The 18,354-nt window shown below is 48.2% G+C and overlaps 1 protein-coding gene across 2 annotated transcripts in view; it reads right to left on the reverse strand.

The window, feature by feature from the left end:
• The window catches only part of LOC119953888 (junction plakoglobin-like), a 71,683-nt gene extending 59,891 nt beyond the window's left edge, over positions 1–11,792 (reverse strand). For both annotated transcript variants that reach the window (XM_038778516.1, XM_038778518.1), the window contains exon 1: positions 11,708–11,792. The gene's annotated coding sequence lies outside the window, so the exon portion shown is untranslated. The remainder of the gene's footprint in view (positions 1–11,707) is intronic.
• Between the last annotated feature and the right edge of the window lie 6,562 nt (positions 11,793–18,354).

An 18,354-nucleotide genomic window follows, 5' to 3' on the forward strand; every position in this document is an offset into this window, starting at 1 on the left:
AAACATGGTCTGTTCAGTTCCTGTGATGCACATGGAGACATTTAACTACATTAAAGGGCTCTGTAAATGCTAGTTTGTCGTTGTTGATAATGTCCTAACTGGACGAAAGGATCCCAGAATGGAACCCTAGCTCAAAAGATCATAACTTTTATTTTTTTTTTTTAAACATTGAGTAACAGTCACAGGACCGACGTTCAATTAGCTTTAACAAGAAAAAAAATAGACAAATTGGATCACGATGCGATGTATCTTTACTCCCAACTTAGCTTAACAATGACACCAGTTTTAGGAGTAGCATGGATCGCAAAATACGTCTTAATGTACAATGGTTTAAACACACATGGTGACTATGGGAAAATACACTCTCCACTCTGAACCCCAAGTGAATGTTCATGGACATCCCCTCAGAATCCCCCAGATGATTGTCACGTGAGAGTTTCCAATCTCCACTGCCAAAACACACTAAAACCTTCTCTCAGAACTCCTGTATGTGGAGCTTGCACATTCTCCCAGTGTCTGCATGGGTTTCCTCTGGGTGCTCTGGTTTCTACCCACAGTCCAAAGAAGTGCAAGTTAAGTGGGGTTATGGGGATAGGGCAGGAGATCGAGCCTCGGTATGGTGTGCTTTCAGAGGATCTGTGCAGAATCAATGGGCCAAATGGCCTCCTTCTGCACTGTAGGGATTCTATGAAAGTATGCTTTCCTCGGTGTTTGCACTCAGAAATCTAGACAAGGTTTTTCATTTAAACAAAGCTTCTAGTCAACTTTTACAGTGAATCCATTCCAGGATTTTACACCAACCCTTTAGGATTTCTTTGTCTTGACTGTTGTGCAGTCTGCTCAGAATTGCTTTATCTTTCGATTCCCAGACTATTAAAATTGCATCAGGCACTGAAGGCTGCTGTCCCAGGTTACTTCAACTGTCTCTAACTCAGATCACGATTTACTCTTCCTTGAATTCTTCTGAACAATACCTTGGTCTCACTTAACTCCAGATTTCTTAAGACACTTTTCTTCATTTCTCTAGTTTCCTTAACTAGCTGCCCTTCAGATATCTGCACTTTCCTTAACCGTTACTCCAGGGTATAGCTTTTCTTCTCACAAGCCAAGAGAGGTGTTCCCTCTCTAGCTCTCTAAACCAACTGCTTCCAGCAGAGCTGTGAGAGCTGCATTCTCTCTCACTACCCATCTTCAAGCTTCTCTACCTTACTAGGCATCTGTTGCTAAGCAACCACTGCTGGTTCATTTATTCTTCACGTCATAGCCCCCTCTAAACACAATAGAAACACAGTTGGAACTTAACCAACCCCCACACATAAAAACACGTCTGTCCAACATGAATCTAACTTTAGGTTTTACCCTTCCAGGCCCAGAAATATTTAATTAAACCCACTTTAAATTGTACATTATTTCTAATGTTTACCAAAACAAATATAACTCCTTTAAAACTATCTTTGTTTTCCTGGCAATTACTTTTACAATAGTTTAGAAACTTTAACAAGCAGCCTGTCCCTCCCCATTCCTGGAAAGGAGCAAATTGCAAGATTGCCAGTGAGCAGGGAAGGGGCCCTAGCATTCCCTTGAAACTGCGTGGGAACATAACAAGCCACGTAGTGCAAACACACTGCACACAACAATGATGGGAGAACATGGTGCTTCATCCATGGAGCAAAATTAGAAAAATTGCACATTTCAGGAGAGCCTCCAAGTTTCAAAGAGGCAAATAGCTGGACCTAATCAGCATGACATAACCAGCCGCCTGTGCCAATTCTTCACCGCTCGAGTACAAGCTGTTAGTCCACTGTGATTGCAAATGGTTTTATAATTACTGCGGGGGTGGATGCGTAATATTGTCAGTGTGCATACGTTTTGGAGTCTCGCTTTGCTGTCATACTCCTGACAGGCTTCAGTCGGGACATCTTTTAATTTCAGGCTATCCCAAAAGCACTTTATAGCCAATAAATTGCAAGTGTAGTGGTCATTGCTATAATAAGAAACATGGCAACAAACTTGCACCCAGCAAGATCCCAGTTATTTTGGACTAAAACGTTAACTCTTAATCTCTCCAGACAGGCTGATAGACCCAAATCCAGCATTTTCTGTTTTTATCCCACAAACAGTAATGCGAGAATGCCCGAATCATCTGTCCCTCATGATGTTCCGACAGTGCAGCACTCCCTCAGTACTGACCCTCTGACAGTGCGGCACTCCCTCAGTACTGACCCTCTGACAGTGCAGCGCTCCCTCAGTACTGACCCTCTGACAGTGCAGCACTCCCTCAGTACTGACCCTCTGACAGTGTGGCACTCCCTCAGTACTGACCCTCTGACAGTGCAGCACTCCCTCAGTACTGACCCTCTGACAGTGCAGCACTCCCTCAGTACCGACCCTCTGACAGTGCAGCACTCCCTCAGTACTGACCCTCTGACAGTGCAGCACTCCCTCAGTACTGACCCTCTGACAGTGCGGCACTCCCTCAGTACTGACCCTCTGACAGTGCAGCACTCCCTCAGTACCCACCCCCTGACAGTGCAGCACTCCCTCAGTACCGACCCTCTGACAGTGCAGCACTCCCTCAGTACTGGCCCCCCGACAGCACCAATAGCACAGCCTGAATTTCTTGCTCAAGTTAATGAAGTGGAGTGCAAACCCAGAACCTTCTGATTCGAAACATTACCCACGGGAGCAGTGTGTTTGGACTAGAAACGTTAACTCAGTTGCTGGCAGACCTGCTGAATGTTTTCCCAGCACTCAGGTTTCCAGCATTCGGAATTTTTTTGCTTTTGCACAATTCTGGGTTCCTGACTACAGTCCCTGCGAGTTCTCCCTCTTGTTTTTTTTTAATTGAGTACCCAATTCTTTTTTCCTCCCAATTAAGGGGCAATTTAGCGTGGCCAAACCACCTACCCTGCACATCTTTTTGTGTTGTGGGGGTGAGACCCACACAGACAGTGACCCGGGGCCGGGATCGGACCCGGGTCCTCGGTGCCCTGAGGTAGCAGTGCTAACCACTGCCCCACCGTGCCACCCCAGAGTTCTCCCTCTTGTAACAAGAGCAGCAAACACTCAGTCTGAAACTCTGGGCAGGGCCTGAAATAGGGAGCGGCTTTCTGTAGATTCCTTACACTCGGAGCTTTGTATTCAGCATTCTTGGGTCAAACAGAAAACAAGTCAACAAACCATGAAAGCCAAGGGCGGAGACTCCCTGCTTTAGCTGCTAAAAAAAAATCAAACGTTACCATAATGGACCAGCAATATCAACAAAACCCTCAAAACAGTCACCAAAAACATGGAGACTTCGTCCCCTCATCCAAAACTGTCACCGCAGCAAATTTCCTCAAATACCAAATACTGTACTTCATTGACTTGTAATAACCAGCAGTGAGCAGATGCAATTCAAGAAATTTCAATAAAGCTACTCATCAGCAGCTGACACGCTCCCTGATGTCCTCAAAGTATGAAAGGCGCTACGTAAATGTTAACATTGTTAGACCTAATTTCACACCCAGTAAGCACAGATTGTTGACTCAGTGAAAATCTATTAACAAAAGCACGGGAATCTCCAGATTTCCGCTGCGTACCTCACCCAAACTGTAGCTTAACCAGAGACCGGTCATACCCAGCTTTTCTCAAGCCAGTGACGAATGAGCCAAGCTCAGCTGGCCAGCACTGCAATTTGCCTCAATATCCCCAGAAAAGATGGGATTAAACAATATCACCCAATGTTCCTGCTCCTGCCCAATCATCCTCCAATGTCTTTGTTACCTATAATGTGGAGATGCCGGCGTTGGACTGGGGTGAGCACAGTAAGAAGTCTTACAACACCAGGTTAAAGTCCAACAGGTTTGTTTCAAACACGAGCTTTCGGAGCACGGCTCCTTCTTCAGGTGAATCTCACCTGAGGTCATTCACCTGAAGAAGGAGCCGTGCTCCGAAAGCTCGTGTTTGAAACAAACCTGTTGGACTTTAACCTGGTGTTGTAAGACTTCTTACTTTGTTACCTATAGCCATCTTCCACCCTCCAAGAACAGGAGCTTGTTCAAAACCTCATCTACCCATCTCTTCGAGCCCCACATGGCAGAATTTGGGCAACACGGTAGGAAAGGGCAGCACAGTAGCACAAGTGGATAGCACTGTGGCTTCACAGCTCCAGGGTCCAAGGTTCGAGTCTGTGCGGAGTCTGCACGTTCTCCCCGTGTGCGCGTGGGTTTCCTCCGGGTACTCCGGTTTCCTCCCACAGTCCAAAGAAGTGCGGGTTAGGTGGATTGGCCATGCTAAATTGCCCTTAAAGTACCAAAAAAAAAAGGTTAGGAGGGGTTATTGGGTTACGGAGATAGGGTGGAAGTGAGGGCTTAAGTGGGTCGGTGCAGACTCGATGGGCCGAATGGCCTCCTTCTGCACTGTACGTTCTATGACATATTGGGCTGGCCGTCATCTCAGAATCCACCAAAGTTGAGTGGAAGCAAATCATCCTCAATCCCAAAGGACTGTCTTAAAAGGTAGAAAGAAGACCCTTTGTGCATATGACATCATCCCTGAACAGCCCAGCTCTAATTTTAAGATAATAGCCCCCTTATTATTTCCTTCTCCAGAGGAAATAGTTTTTCCCTGCCCCTCGACCCTATCAATTCCTTTCAACATTCTAAACCTCTCAATTAGATCAGCCTTTAATCTTCGAAACTCAAGGGAATTTAAGTCTAGTCTGTGAAATCGGTCTTCAATTTAACCCCATAAACACTGGAAATTAAAGAGGGCGCAGCAAAGGACAATTAAACCAAGGGCTGGGATTAGTCCAGTGTTTTGGAGCAAGGTTCCAGATTCTGGGAATGTTTACAATGAAGATGAGAAGGCTCGGGAGCTCATTTCAAAGATATTAAACCTACAAGGGAAATGAAACGGCATTACATTTTACGGTCAGAGATTCCACAATATTCTCAAACATGGAGGTAGAAGGAGAACGAGATCTTCGAAAGGGTATTAAATCAAGAGTGCGTTGAACGAAGACCCAGAGAGAAATTTGATAGCAAGGCGAGGACGGTATTTTGTGAACACCAGCTTTTTTCAATCCTGTTCACAGATCAGTGGACAACACAGTCACCGGAATTGGGTGGCTCTGTGGTTAGCACTGATGCCTCACAGCACCGAGGACCCGGGATCGATCCTGGCCTCGATCCGGGTCTCTGCCATGTGGTGTTTGCACATTCTCCCCACGTCTCGCAACCCAAAATGATGTGCTGAGTAGGTGAATTGGCCACGCTAAATTGCCCCTTAATTGGAAAAGTATTGGGTACTCTAAATTTATTTTTAAAAAGCAATCTCACCAGACTCAGAGGATCCTGCATTTAAATCCCATTCCAGAGACTCGAGCACAAAGATTCAGGTTGATCCTCTAGTGCAGTACTGAGGCAGTGCTGCACTGTCAAAGGTTCCACCTTTGAGAGCAGACAAACCAAGGCCCCATCTGCCGCTGGAGCTAAACATAAAAGATCCTGTTCCACTACTCTGAAGTACAACACATAAGTTCTCCTGGTTTCTGGTCAATATTTATTCCTCAACCCAAATTACTAAAACAGATTAACTGATCATTGCCTCACTTATCTGCAGGACCTTGCTTTGTGAAGCGTGTTCTGGTGTTTTCTACATTACAGCAATGGCTACACTTCAAAAAGTGCTTCATTAGTCACTAAAGATGCTACTTAAATACAATATATGTTTCTTCCTTTGTAATTCAGTCTGCATCCAGTCACAAAGCAGATTATACCAAGAGAAAGTGAACACCTTATATATATATTTTTTTTATTTTATAAATTTAGATTACCCAATTATTTTTTCCAATTAAGGGGCAATTTAGCGTGGCCAATCCACCTACTCTGCACATTTTTGGGTTGTGGGGGCGAAACCCACGCAGACACGGGGAGAATGTGCAAACTCCACACGGACAGTGACCCAGAGCCGGGATCGAACCTGGGACCTCAGTGCCGTGAAGCGGTTGTGCTAACCACTAGGCCACCGTGCTGCCCTAACACCTTATATATGAATCACTTTATATGAATGAAGGGTGGAACGGTAGCACAGTGGTTAGCACTGCTGTTTCACAGCACCAGGGACCCGGGTAAGATTCCCGGCTTGGGTCACTGTCTGTGCGGAGTCTACATGTTATCCCAGTGTCTGTTTGTCCTCTGGACACTCTGGTTTCCTCCCACAAGTCCCAAAAGACGTGGTGTTAGGTGATTTGGACATTCTGAATTCTCCCTCTGTGTACCTGAACAGGCGCCGTATTGTGGCAACTAGGGGACTTTTGCAGTAACTTCATTGCAGTGTTAATATCAGCCTACTTGTGATTGTGACACTAATAAAGATTATATTATCATTCACTATGCCAGATGCCATTTAGTTACCCGATTGTCCTTGATGGTTCCTCAGTCCGAAGTCTTCAAATGTTCCCCAACGATCTCTCAATCAGAAACAAACATCGCAAATTACAACTTGTGAAACAGCTGTGAATTTACTCGCCTGTTGCTATTTGATGAACAAGGCTGAGACAGCTCTGGGAGCTGCATACCATTCCACAGCCACATCTGCTAGGTGATTCTGTGATCAAAATAACATGCAATAACTCAGAGCTTATATTTATCATTTGCCCGGCTTCACCAACTGAACTTTTGCTTCCTCTGGTTCAGTGAAGCAATCAGCGACACTCAGTTGGTTCCTGATCCAGCCGCTGTATTGCCGTCAATAATAATCGGCAATTAACCTGTTCAGGATCACACAATCATTTACACCAGAAATTAAGCTGCTGGCAATTGGGGCCTGAATGATAGACTTGTATTTCCATAGTACCTTCCAAGATATCAGGAGGACCCAAAGTGCTTTAAATCCAAGTACTTTGTGAAATAGTCACTGTTGTAATTAGTGTACAAAAAACTCCCACAAACTGCAATGTCATGGCCAACAAGATAATCTATTTTTAAGTGTTGATTGAGGGATAAATATCATCCAAGCCATCCACAAGAACTTCCTGCTCTTTAATTAGTGGCATGCGATTTTTATGTGCAGCAGCTCATGTGAAAAGTGGCACCTCTAACAATGCAGCAATCCCTCAGCACTGCACCGAGTGCGTCAGCCTGGATCAAGTGCTCAAATCTGTGGAGTCGGGACTTAGACTTTGTGACGTGTGCCCACTGAACCAAACTGATAGAAATCTAAATGATCTGTGGTCCGTTGGTCAGAATCAGTTGTCTGAGACTCAACCAACCAGTCTCCAAATTGGCCTCAGGCAGTACGACTTCTGCTTTTTTGAACATTAACATTCACAAATCAGACTGCAGCGAATGTTTCAAATTAGAGGTCCCATATTGCGTAAATGTGCAAGATAAGGACGTGACCATTGCTAGAAGGACAGCGAAAACAGAGAGGAGGAAATGGTGCAGATACCTGTACAGAAGAGCAAGGAGAATATTACAGTGCACTCTCTGAAATAAGGGGTACAGATAAATGATGATGAGAGTCAGAGTCTGATTGTGCTCTATATATTTTTTTAAGATATAAAGACATTTTCTGTAGGATGAGAAGGGGGTAGGCAAGCAGAAGACACAGGGTTACAATTACTGGTGTAAACACAAGGGATGGATACCTTTCAAACTAAAACAATCAAAGGCCAAAATATCACAACAAAGCATTTATATTATCATCGGCACTATCTGAGACTGTCACTCAAGAGGTGCAGTTTGTATGGATGGTTTATAGATAGTTTGAAGAGATATCCTGGGAGCTGTTGTCAAGAGTTTTTTTTATAAATCCTAATGAAAACACCAACATATCATTAATGGCTGACAGGCGCCTTAACCACAAGAGTGGCGGTGTGGTTTGGGGAGAGGGGAGTTGTAGGGAGGTGACCAATGGAGATGTTGAGGTTTTCCAATGTGAGAGGGGTGGAATAAAGGGCGCTGAGGCAGACTAGCAGAGCAGAGTATTTGATGATTCAATGCTGTCACTGATGGGGGAGGCAGTGTGGAGGCATCAACTCCCATGGCAGGTTAAACAATATGATAAACAAGATGAAAAACAGAGCGCCACACAAATGCGAAAAACTGGATTTGCAAAATAAGTGTTAGGGAAACAAGGCAAGCAAAGCGACAAATTTGAAGTCAGTGCTCGTGCAACAAGCTTGAACAGCCTGAAGGTCACTTTTTGGCTCTCAGCCTGTAACCCGAAACAGTCACCGACACAAACACTTGCGTTGTCTGTGGCTGCAGCCAATACTGGCCCCTTCCAGGAAACCATGCCAAAGATGGCACAGCATGAACTCTGCCAAATTCCTTACCAACAAGCTCTATGTGGCAATAGGCTTTGCAAGAAATCCCTATTTAAAGGCGTTGTAGTCATATTATCAACATCTTACTAGACCATCCCATCTCCACCCCATCGCAATAGGTGAATTAATTAGTAAGTGACACTGAATCACACACGATGATTCAAGATTCACCCAACGATGCTGCCTCAGAGTCAGTCAGAATCACGACTCACAGATACCAAGGAAAGAGAGAAAACTAGGGACACGATTGTTCCAGCCAGGAGTTTACAGCAGCAGCAATAGAGACAAGATTTAAAATGTCAATCCTCTTGGCCTTTACTAAAGCATGGGTAGCACTGTGTGGGTAGCACAGGGAAAGGACAGCTTTATCAGATGTGCTCCCAGTACTTTGTAATAGAGATGTGTGTGTGTGAATGTGTGGGGTAGACAGACAGTCTGAAAGAATGCAGCTGATCCTAGTTAAGAATCAGGTGTTTTGAGGCGGATTTTTTCACTGCACACACCCTTATTGCCCACACTGACTTCAGAAAGAAAGAAACTGCTGTGCTGTCAAAAGGAACTCCCAAACGAGGACAACAGCTTTGGGAGTTGATGAATCATTCATAACTGACAGGTTTTGTTACATCAATACTTCACAGCAGATTCATAACTGAATCATACAGGTTGAAAAAAAGAGAGATCCATTGGCAGAGTTACAATGATTTTATAATAGGGCCAGTCAGGCTCCAACACACACAACCACTAGCAAACCCAGAGCTATTGTAGTGTACAATAAACACTAGGAATGGTTTTTAAGCATTGGTCCTGTACCCAGGAATAATGAATCGGGCAAGTTTATATTTGATTTACAGCAGTCACAAATCTGAGGCAAATGGCACTAACATCCCAATAAATTTAGTATAAAATCAGTAGGTTAAAAACATGATCCTTAGTCACAGACCAGGAGAGAACTCAGGTTCAATCCTAAACTCATTTCAGCCAACATCAAGCATGATAACAACTTGTATCTGAATAAATGGTCTGAGTGTTAAGCGAGAGTCTGTGAAGGCAGTGCCTGAAATCATAGCACTGGGTACATTCACATAATTCCCAAACTAATTAAATAGTGACTAAAGAAACATGGCCCCCCAAAAAAGTGACGTTTGTGGACAGGAAATGCATATTTTAAAAAGGTCAATATAACTCTCCCCTCTGAACAGCTATCTGAATAATAAACTAGTCAACTGAGTCGTTGCCTTTAAAAGAGAAAGGGCGGGGAGGGAGAAAATGGAATAAGGATGAACTGCAACATGTAAAAAATATTTCACTGAATAAAGCCTCTCCAGAGGTCTCAGAACCAACTCCAGGCTCCACAATGCATTCACAGGATACAACAAATCAGATTACTGCCAAACACATGGGACATCTATACAAAATCTTCAAATCCATGAAACATGTACACAGCTGGGTACTGTAACATGACCAAATCAGCTCACTAAACTTCGGCTTGCTCATTAACCAGATGCATGCACAGCCTGCCTCTCGTGACTCTTCATCTCAAACATTTCTCCCCAGCTCAAAAATGTTAACATTGATGAGAGCTATGTGACCAGGAAAAGTAATGTAAAGTAGCAGCGCATAAACACTGAAACTGGTCATCTAGCCGAACCCAGTGTTTACCCTACATACATACAAATAGTTTCAGTCACCTTTGTGTATCCTGTCCCAAATCCCTTCAGCACCTTTCACTGAAGGGACTTCCCAAAGCACTCTACAGAGAATTACAACATCAGCAAGGCTCTTCACTCACTAAATGCTGCTACATAATCCACAGCCTCTAGGTGTTCATTTTACACACAACCCTAATTTGATTGCTCTGTAACTATACACAAACATCCCCAACTGAAACCACTAACTCCCCAGAAATGTTCAAAAGGTCTCAATCAGTACTGTTCACTTTATAAAATTGCACAGCATCGACAGATTAAAACCAGGGTAGCTCTCTGTGACAAAGACAGAAAACACAGGATCTGCTAGAGGCTAGAGCTGCACCCCTATTTGGAGAAATAGTGAGGACTGAGGAAAGAGCAGGGAGGAGGATTAATTATACAATTTCACCAAAGAGCCAGAACACACAATGGGGAATGGCTCCTTCTCTGCAGTATCACTATATGATTCCCAAGTTTGAGTAACTCAGAATTATTGTTTGAGATCACACTAACCTGTAGACGAGATAGTACCATTGTAACCACCTCCTCCCACTACCACTGTGATATGTAAATCACAAAACATCAACTATAGCTATTACAATGTTTTTCCTTCAAAGTACAGATTTCCTTTTGAAAGTTATGAGTATTCTCAACAATATTATTCTGTAACAGCAACATGACTCTGGCAAAACACAAGACAATTTCAGTTTTACTCTTCATTGCCAATAAACCATTTGCCAACAGCAGATGGTTATGAACCACAAAAAGGCTTTAATTTAATTTCTAGAACACTAAAAATAAAGCCACTTGAACTTCACCCTGCAGAAATCATTCGGCTGCCCCCGTCTCAGTGCCCGTCTCCCCTCTCCCTGCCCTGACAGAACCCCTCACAATCACCTGCAGGAACAAATCCCCACCCAAACTGGACAAAGCTCTCCCGACGCCACAGAACAAACACAGGAAGCTCTCTGGCAGAGGGACACAAAACAAGGAAAACACAACAAAACCACCCCAACTCTGAAAATGGCAGCTGGGGGGACAAAATCAAACTGGGAAAGGGGAAGTGGGAATGGGAACATGGGAGTGGGAAAGTTTGTGGGAAAGGGGGAATGGTAGTGGGAAAGTGGGATTGTTAATGGGAGTGGGAAAGAGGGAATGGGAGTGGGAAAGTGGGAATGGGAAAGTGTGGTAAAGAGGGAATGGGAGTGGGAAAGTTTGTCGGAAAGGGGAATGGTAGTGGGAAAGTGGGATTGTTAATGAGAGAGGGAGAGGGGGGATGGGAGTGGGAAAGTGGGATTGTTAATGAGAGAGGGAGAGGGAATGAGTGGGAAAGTGGGATTGTTAATGAGAGAGGGAGAGAGGGAATGGGAGTGGGAATGGAGTGGGAAAGAGGGAATGGTAGTGGGAAAGTGGGATTGTTAATGAGAGAGGGAATGGGAGTGGGAATGGAGTGGGAAAGAGGGAATGGTAGTGGGAGAGGGAATGGTAAAGTGTGGTAAAGAGGGAATGGGAGTGGGACAGGGGGAATGCCCTCCCCCGGCTGTTCGGCCAGGAAAGCCCTGCCAGTACCCCGGGGAAACCCCCAGCGGCCGAGCGAGGCGCCTGGATACCGGGAAGAGAGGGGGTCAGGCGGCCGGAGCACATCCCAGCTGGAACCTGGCTTCACAGGTGTCCGAATCCGGCCTTCGGCCACCGAGCACCGTACCTGCTGTCCGCTGTCCGTGCCGTCCGCTCGCACTCCGGCCGCCGCCTCAGTCTGAACAAAGAGGCGCTGGGAGCGACACCCACCCAGAGCCCGCCCCCGGGGCACGCCCATTGGACAGAGCTCACCGGGAAGGCGGCCATTGGGTCAGACCGCTGCCAATCCAAAGCCGCCCGCCCACCCCCACTGGCTGAACCCTTGTCAATCAGCACAACTCCCCGCCCCTCTGCCTGGACCCGCCTTCCTCGGGCGCTGGTTGGTGGAATGGTGACATGACGGATCTCTGATTGGTCCAAGCCCATATCAATCATACGGTAGCGGGGCAGGACCACGTCTTTATGCTAATTACCTTGGCCTCCTCTCTGCGGCTGCGCAAAGCCACACCTGGCCTGAGTGCGAGCCCAGGTGCCTTCCTGCGCCTGTCAATCAAAGCCAGTGAGCCGGGCAGGCGGGAGGCCGCTGCAGTTTAACCCCCGCCAGCTCCCAGCTCAGAAACTAGCATTTTTGACTTTGTCTGTTTCTAAGTTTCTGGAACCTACCTCTTCATTCACCTGAGGAAGGAGCAGTGCTCCGAAAGCTAGTGATTTGAAATAAACCTGTTGGACTTTAATCTGGTTGTAAGACTTCTTACTGTGCTCACCCCAGTCCAACGCCGGCATCTCCACATCACAGAAACTAGCAAGTATTGCAATTCCTGTATCTTCCTGCAACATTAATCCGCTCAGTTTGGTTTCCCTCAGGGTCACTCAGCTCCTGACCTCATTACAGCTTTGGTTCAAACATGGACAAAAGAGCTGAATGCCAGAGGTGAGGTGAGAGTGACTGCCCTTGACATCAAGGCAGCATTTGACCCAGTATGCATTAAAGGGCCCGAGCTAAACTGAAGTCAATGGGAATCAGGGGAAAACTCGCCATTGGAGTCATACCTGGTACAAAGGAAGGTGGTTATGGTGGTTGGAGGTCAATCATCTCAGGTCCAGGACATCACTGCAGGAGTTCATCGGGGTAGTGTCCTCGGCCCAACCATCTTCAGCTGCTTCATCAATTACCTCTCTTTCATCAAAACGTTAGAAGTGGGAATGTTTCCGGATGACTACACAAGGTTCAGCACCATTCGTGACTCAGATAATGAAGCAGTCCATGTCCAAATGCAGCAAAACCTGGACAATATCCAGGCTTGGGCTGACAAGTGGCAAGTTACATTTGTGCCACACAAGTGCCAGGCAATGACCATCTCCTACAAGAGAGGATCTAACCACCGCCCTTTGAAATTCAATGGCATTACCATCATTGAATGCCCCACAATCAACATCCTGGGGGTTACCATTGATCAGAAACTGAACTGGACTAGCTATATTAATACTGTGGCTATCAGAGCAGATCAGGGGCTGAGAACCATCTAGCGCGTAATTCACCTCCTGACCCCCCCCCCCCCCCCCCCCCCAAAGTAAAAAGTAAAGTAAAATCACTTATTGTCACGAGTAGACTTCAATGAAGTTACTGTGAAAAGCCCCTAGTCGCCACATTCCGGCGCCTGTCCGGGGAGGCTGGTACGGGAATCGAACCGTGCTGCTGGCCTGCTTGGTCTGCTTTAAAAGCCAGCGGTTTAGCCTTGTGAGCTAAACCAGCCCCCTAAGTCTGTCCACAATCTACAAGGCATAAGTCAGGAGTACTGCAGCATTAATATAACTTGGTGACAATAATAAAGATTATTATTATTAATAGAATACTCTCCACTTTGAATTGATTTGATTTATTATTGTCACATGTATTAGTATACAGTGAAAAGTATTGTTTTCCACTGCCTTGAGTGCAGTTCCAACAACACTCAAGAAGCTCAACACCATCCAGGTCAAGGCAGCCACTTGATTGCTCCCCCTTCCACAAACATTCAAACCCCCCATCACCGACGAACACTGGCAGCCGTGTGTACCATCTACAAGATGCACTGCAGGAACTCACCAAGGTTCCTCAGGCAGCACCTTCCAAACCCACGAACACTACCATCTAGAAGGACAAGAGCAACAGATACCTGGGAACACCAACACCTGGAGATTCCCCGCCAAGACATTCACCACACTGACTTGGAAATAATTCGCCGTTCTTGCACTGTCGCTGGGGCAACATCCTGGAACTCCCTCCCTAACAGCACAGTGAGTGTCAAGGATTGCAGTGGTTCAAGAAGGCAGCTCACCACTACCTTCTGAAGGGCAACTAGGGCTGGGCAATAAATGTTGCCCTAACCAACAACGCCCACCTCCCGTAAATGAATTTTAAAAAAGGAAGTCCACATCTCATGAAAGAATTAAGGGGCGGGATACTCCCCTACCTGGCGGGGCGGGCTGTACCGGCGCCGGGGAGTGGCATGAACCACTCTGGCATCGGGCCACCCGGAAGGTGCAGAATCTTTCTCCGCACCTCAGGGGCAAGGCCGGCACCGAAGGGCTTGGCGCCACAAGGGACTCCGCCGGCTGGCGCGAGTTGGCACATGCATGGGAGCACCAGCGTGTGCTGGTGTCTTCCCAGCGCATGCGCAAGGGGGTTCTTCCCCGTGCCGGCCATGGCAGACCGTTACACCGGCCAGCGCGGAGGGAAAGAGTGCCCCTACGGCACAGGCCTGCCCGCTGATTGGTGGGCCCTGACCACGGGCCAGGCCACCATGGGACACCCCTCCGGGGCCAGATGCCACCGCACCCCCCCCCCCCCCACCCCAAGGACTCCGCAGGCCACCCGCAGAGCCAGGTCCTGCCAGTACGGACCTGGTGTATTTACACCGGCGGGAACCGCCGAAAACGGTGGCCACTCAGTCCATCGCGGGACAGAAAATCACCGGGGGGGGGGGGCTGCCAACAGCCCCTGACCGGCGCGGCGCGATTCCTGCTCCCGCCAAAAAAACGGCGCTGGAGAATCTGGCAGCCAGCGTCGGGGCGGTGGGGCGGGATTCACTCCCCCCCCCCCCCCCCCCCCGGCGATTCTCCGGCCTGGCGGGGGGTCGGAGAATCCCGCCCAAGATCTTTCACACCACCTTCACTTTACTTTGACTTCATTATTCCCCTCCCCATTGATTCTCTTAGTGCCCAAATATACTCATTAAATATTCTCACTAAATATACTAATTGGCTGACCATCCACAGTCCTTTAAGTTACACAATTCCAAAGGTTCACAGCCCTCAGAGTGGAAAAAACGATCTTCAGCTTGTTGTGAAATGGTTGACCCCTGCATGGTCACCTTCCTTCTCATGATGATGACGGCTCGTCAGGATGCAGTATTAACTGTCTGATAGTTAGTGCTCCTCCAAATGTCTATTACAATATTCCTGTCAGACATCAGAGGTCGGAGAGTAATAATCAGACATAGACTTCGACTTCAGTAGCCACCATACCCACTTGGCTTGCATTTTATTTTCAAACCGGTTCTGTTGCATTCTATGGCAGCTGGAAATTTGAATGTTTGAGATTTCCCACAGTTTATAGATGTATGAGTCCAGCGATTAAGTGGGAACTCATCAAGGAGGTGATGAGCCAGGGAGTTGTGTTTCTAATCATCACCTAGAATGCTTAAAATGTATTGACAGTCAGGGGGTCAGTCCTGAGGGAGTGCTGCACTGTCAGAGGGTCAGTACTGAGGGAGCGCTGCACTGTCAGAGGGTCAGTACTGAGGGAGTGCCGCACTGTCAGGGTCAGTGCTGAGGGAGTGCCGCACTGTCAGGGTCAGTACTGAGAGAGTTCTGCACTGTCGGAGGGTCAGTACTGAGGAAGTGCGGCACTGTCAGAGGGTCAGTACTGAGGGAGTGCCGCACTGTCAGAGGGTCAGTACTGAGGGAGTGCCGCACTGTCAGAGGGTCAGTACTGAGGGAGTGCTGCACTGTCAGAGGGTCAGTACTGAGAGAGTTCTGCACTGTCGGAGGGTCAGTACTGAGGGAGTGCGGCACTGTCAGAGGGTCAGTACTGAGGGAGTGCCGCACTGTCAGAGGGTCAGTACTGAGGGAGTGCCGCACTGTCAGAGGGTCAATACTGAGGGAGTGCTGCACTGTCAGAGGGTCAGTACTGAGGGAGTGCCGCACTGTCAGAGAGTCAGTACTGAGGGAGTGCTGCACTGTCAGAGGGTCAGTACTGAGGGAGTGCTGCACTGTCAGAGGGTCAGTACTGAGGGGGAGCTGCACTGTCAGAGGGTCACTACTGAGGGAATGCTGCACTGTCAGAGGGTCAGTACTGAGGGAGCTCTGCAGTGTCAGAGGGTCAATATTGAGGGAGTGCCGCACTGTCAGAGGGTCAGTACTGAGCGAGTGCGGCACTGTCAGAGGGTCAGTACTGAGGGAGTGCTGCACTGTCAGAGGGTCAGTACTGAGGGAGTGCTGCACTGTCAGAGGGTCAGTACTGAGGGAGTGCCGCACTGTCAGAGAGTCAGTACTGAGGGAGTGCCGCACTGTCAGAGGGTCAGTACTGAAGGAGTGCCGCACTGTCAGAGGGTCAGTACTGAGGGTGCCGCACTGTCAGAGGGTCAGTACTGAGGGAGTGCCTCATTGTCAGAGAGTCAGTACTGAGGGAGTGCCGCACTGTCAGAGGGTCAGTACTGAGGGAGTGCCGCACTGTCAGAGGGTCAGTACTGAGGCAGTGCCGCACTATCAGAGGGTCAGTACGGAGGGAGTGCCGCACTGTCAGAGGGTCAGTACTGAGGGAGTGCCGCACTGTCAGAGGGTCAGTACTGAGGGAGCTCTGCAGTGTCAGAGGGTCAGTATTGAGGGAGTGCCGCACTGTCAGAGGGTCAGTACTGAGCGAGTGCGGCACTGTCAGAGGGTCAGTACTGAGGGAGTGCTGCACTGTCAGAGGGTCAGTACTGAGGGAGTGCTGCACTGTCAGAGGGTCAGTACTGAGGGAGTGCCGCACTGTCAGAGAGTCAGTACTGAGGGAGTGCCGCACTGTCAGAGGGTCAGTAGTGAAGGAGTGCCGCACTGTCAGAGGGTCAGTACTGAGGGTGCCGCACTGTCAGAGGGTCAGTACTGAGGGAGTGCCTCATTGTGAGAGAGTCAGTACTGAGGGAGTGCCGCACTGTCAGAGGGTCAGTACTGAGGGAGTGCCGCACTGTCAGAGGGTCAGTACTGAGGGAGTGCCTCATTGTCAGAGAGTCGGTACGGAGGGAATGCCGCACTGTCAGAGGGTCAGTACTGAGGGAATGCCGCACTGTCAGAGGGTCAGTACAGAGGGAGTGCTGCACTGTCAGAGGGTCAGTACTGAGGCAGTGCCGCACTATCAGAGGGTCAGTACGGAGGGAGTGCCGCACTGTCAGAGGGTCAGTACTGAGGGAGTGCTGCACTGTCACAGGGTCAGTGCTGAGGGAGTGCTGCACTGTCAGAGGGTCAGTACTGAGGGAGTGCTGCACTGTCAGAGGGTCAGTACTGAGGGAGTGCTGCACTGTCAGAGGGTCAGTACTGAGGGAGTGCCGCACTGTCAGGGGGTAAGTACTGATGGAGTGCCGCACTGTCAGAGGGTCAGTACTGAGGGAGTGCTGCACTGTCAGAGGGTCAGTACGGAGGGAATGCAAACTGCCCAGGTAGTCACCCAGCTGGAGCGTGTTAAAGACCAGCCTATAATAACCGGGCCAAACAGGACCCGCAATTGTTGGTTGTCCCATCAAGGACTGGAATTACAGCCAGGGAGAGAATATTATACATAGTTCAATAACTCCTTGTTCCGCTACTCCTGGCTTCCTCATGTTACTAAACTAGCAATGAGGACAAAAGAAAACTTCAGAATCACTTGTGGAATTGCCCAGCAGTTCTGGACGATTAATATCCCAGAACGTGTGGACATAACCGTCCTCCTGACCGCCTGTGTGGCCCCAAATTTTGGCCGTACCAGACTCCAAACCGTTTGACCAGCCGGTCGCGGTAGTAATTGAACTTTATGACCTGAAACCTTCCGTGATCATGCAGCAATACAGAATTAATACGGCAATGCAGTCTCCAGGTGAATCGGTCACTGACTTCTTCACCTTTTTAAAAAAATTTAGAATACCCAATTCATTTTTTCCAATTAAGGGGCAATTTAGCGTGGCCAATCCACCTACCCTGCACATCTTTGGGTTGTGGGGGCGAAACCCACCCAAAAACATGGGGAGAATGTGCAAACTCCACACGGACAGTGACCCAGAGCCGGGATTGAACCTGGGACCTCGGCACTGACTTCTTAACCTGCCACAGCGGTCAGAGCATTGCGAGTTCAGGCCATCCCTCTTTGAAATGTTGAGGGATCGGCTGGTTTGTGGGATAAACAACATGGCCACTCAGAGAAAGCTCTTGGCACAGATCACCTTAGATTTAAAACGGGTCATTGAGCTGTCCTGTCCCGTGAGAATGCAGAGGAAGGATCGCAGGGGCTGCAGGGGTCCATGGAGTGTGGTGTCCATACTTTCCGTTTCGTACTCCCGCTGCATCATGGGGCAGTGCCAGTCAGGCCAGATGTTCCGAAAGGGCAACCCGTGAGGTAATTCCACAGCCAGGCCAGGCATTCGGGAGCCAGCGAAGACCTTCGGGTACAACCCCCGAAGACGAGGGGGAGAGCTGACCACATTGCCAAATGTGTGGCCGGAGGACACAGGATGGCCAGAGCTGCCAAATTTGGCACAGAGAATGCCGTCCAAGGCAGCTGCT

Source organism: Scyliorhinus canicula, chromosome 19 (genome assembly GCF_902713615.1).
Source record: "Scyliorhinus canicula chromosome 19, sScyCan1.1, whole genome shotgun sequence".
NCBI lineage: Eukaryota > Metazoa > Chordata > Chondrichthyes > Carcharhiniformes > Scyliorhinidae > Scyliorhinus > Scyliorhinus canicula.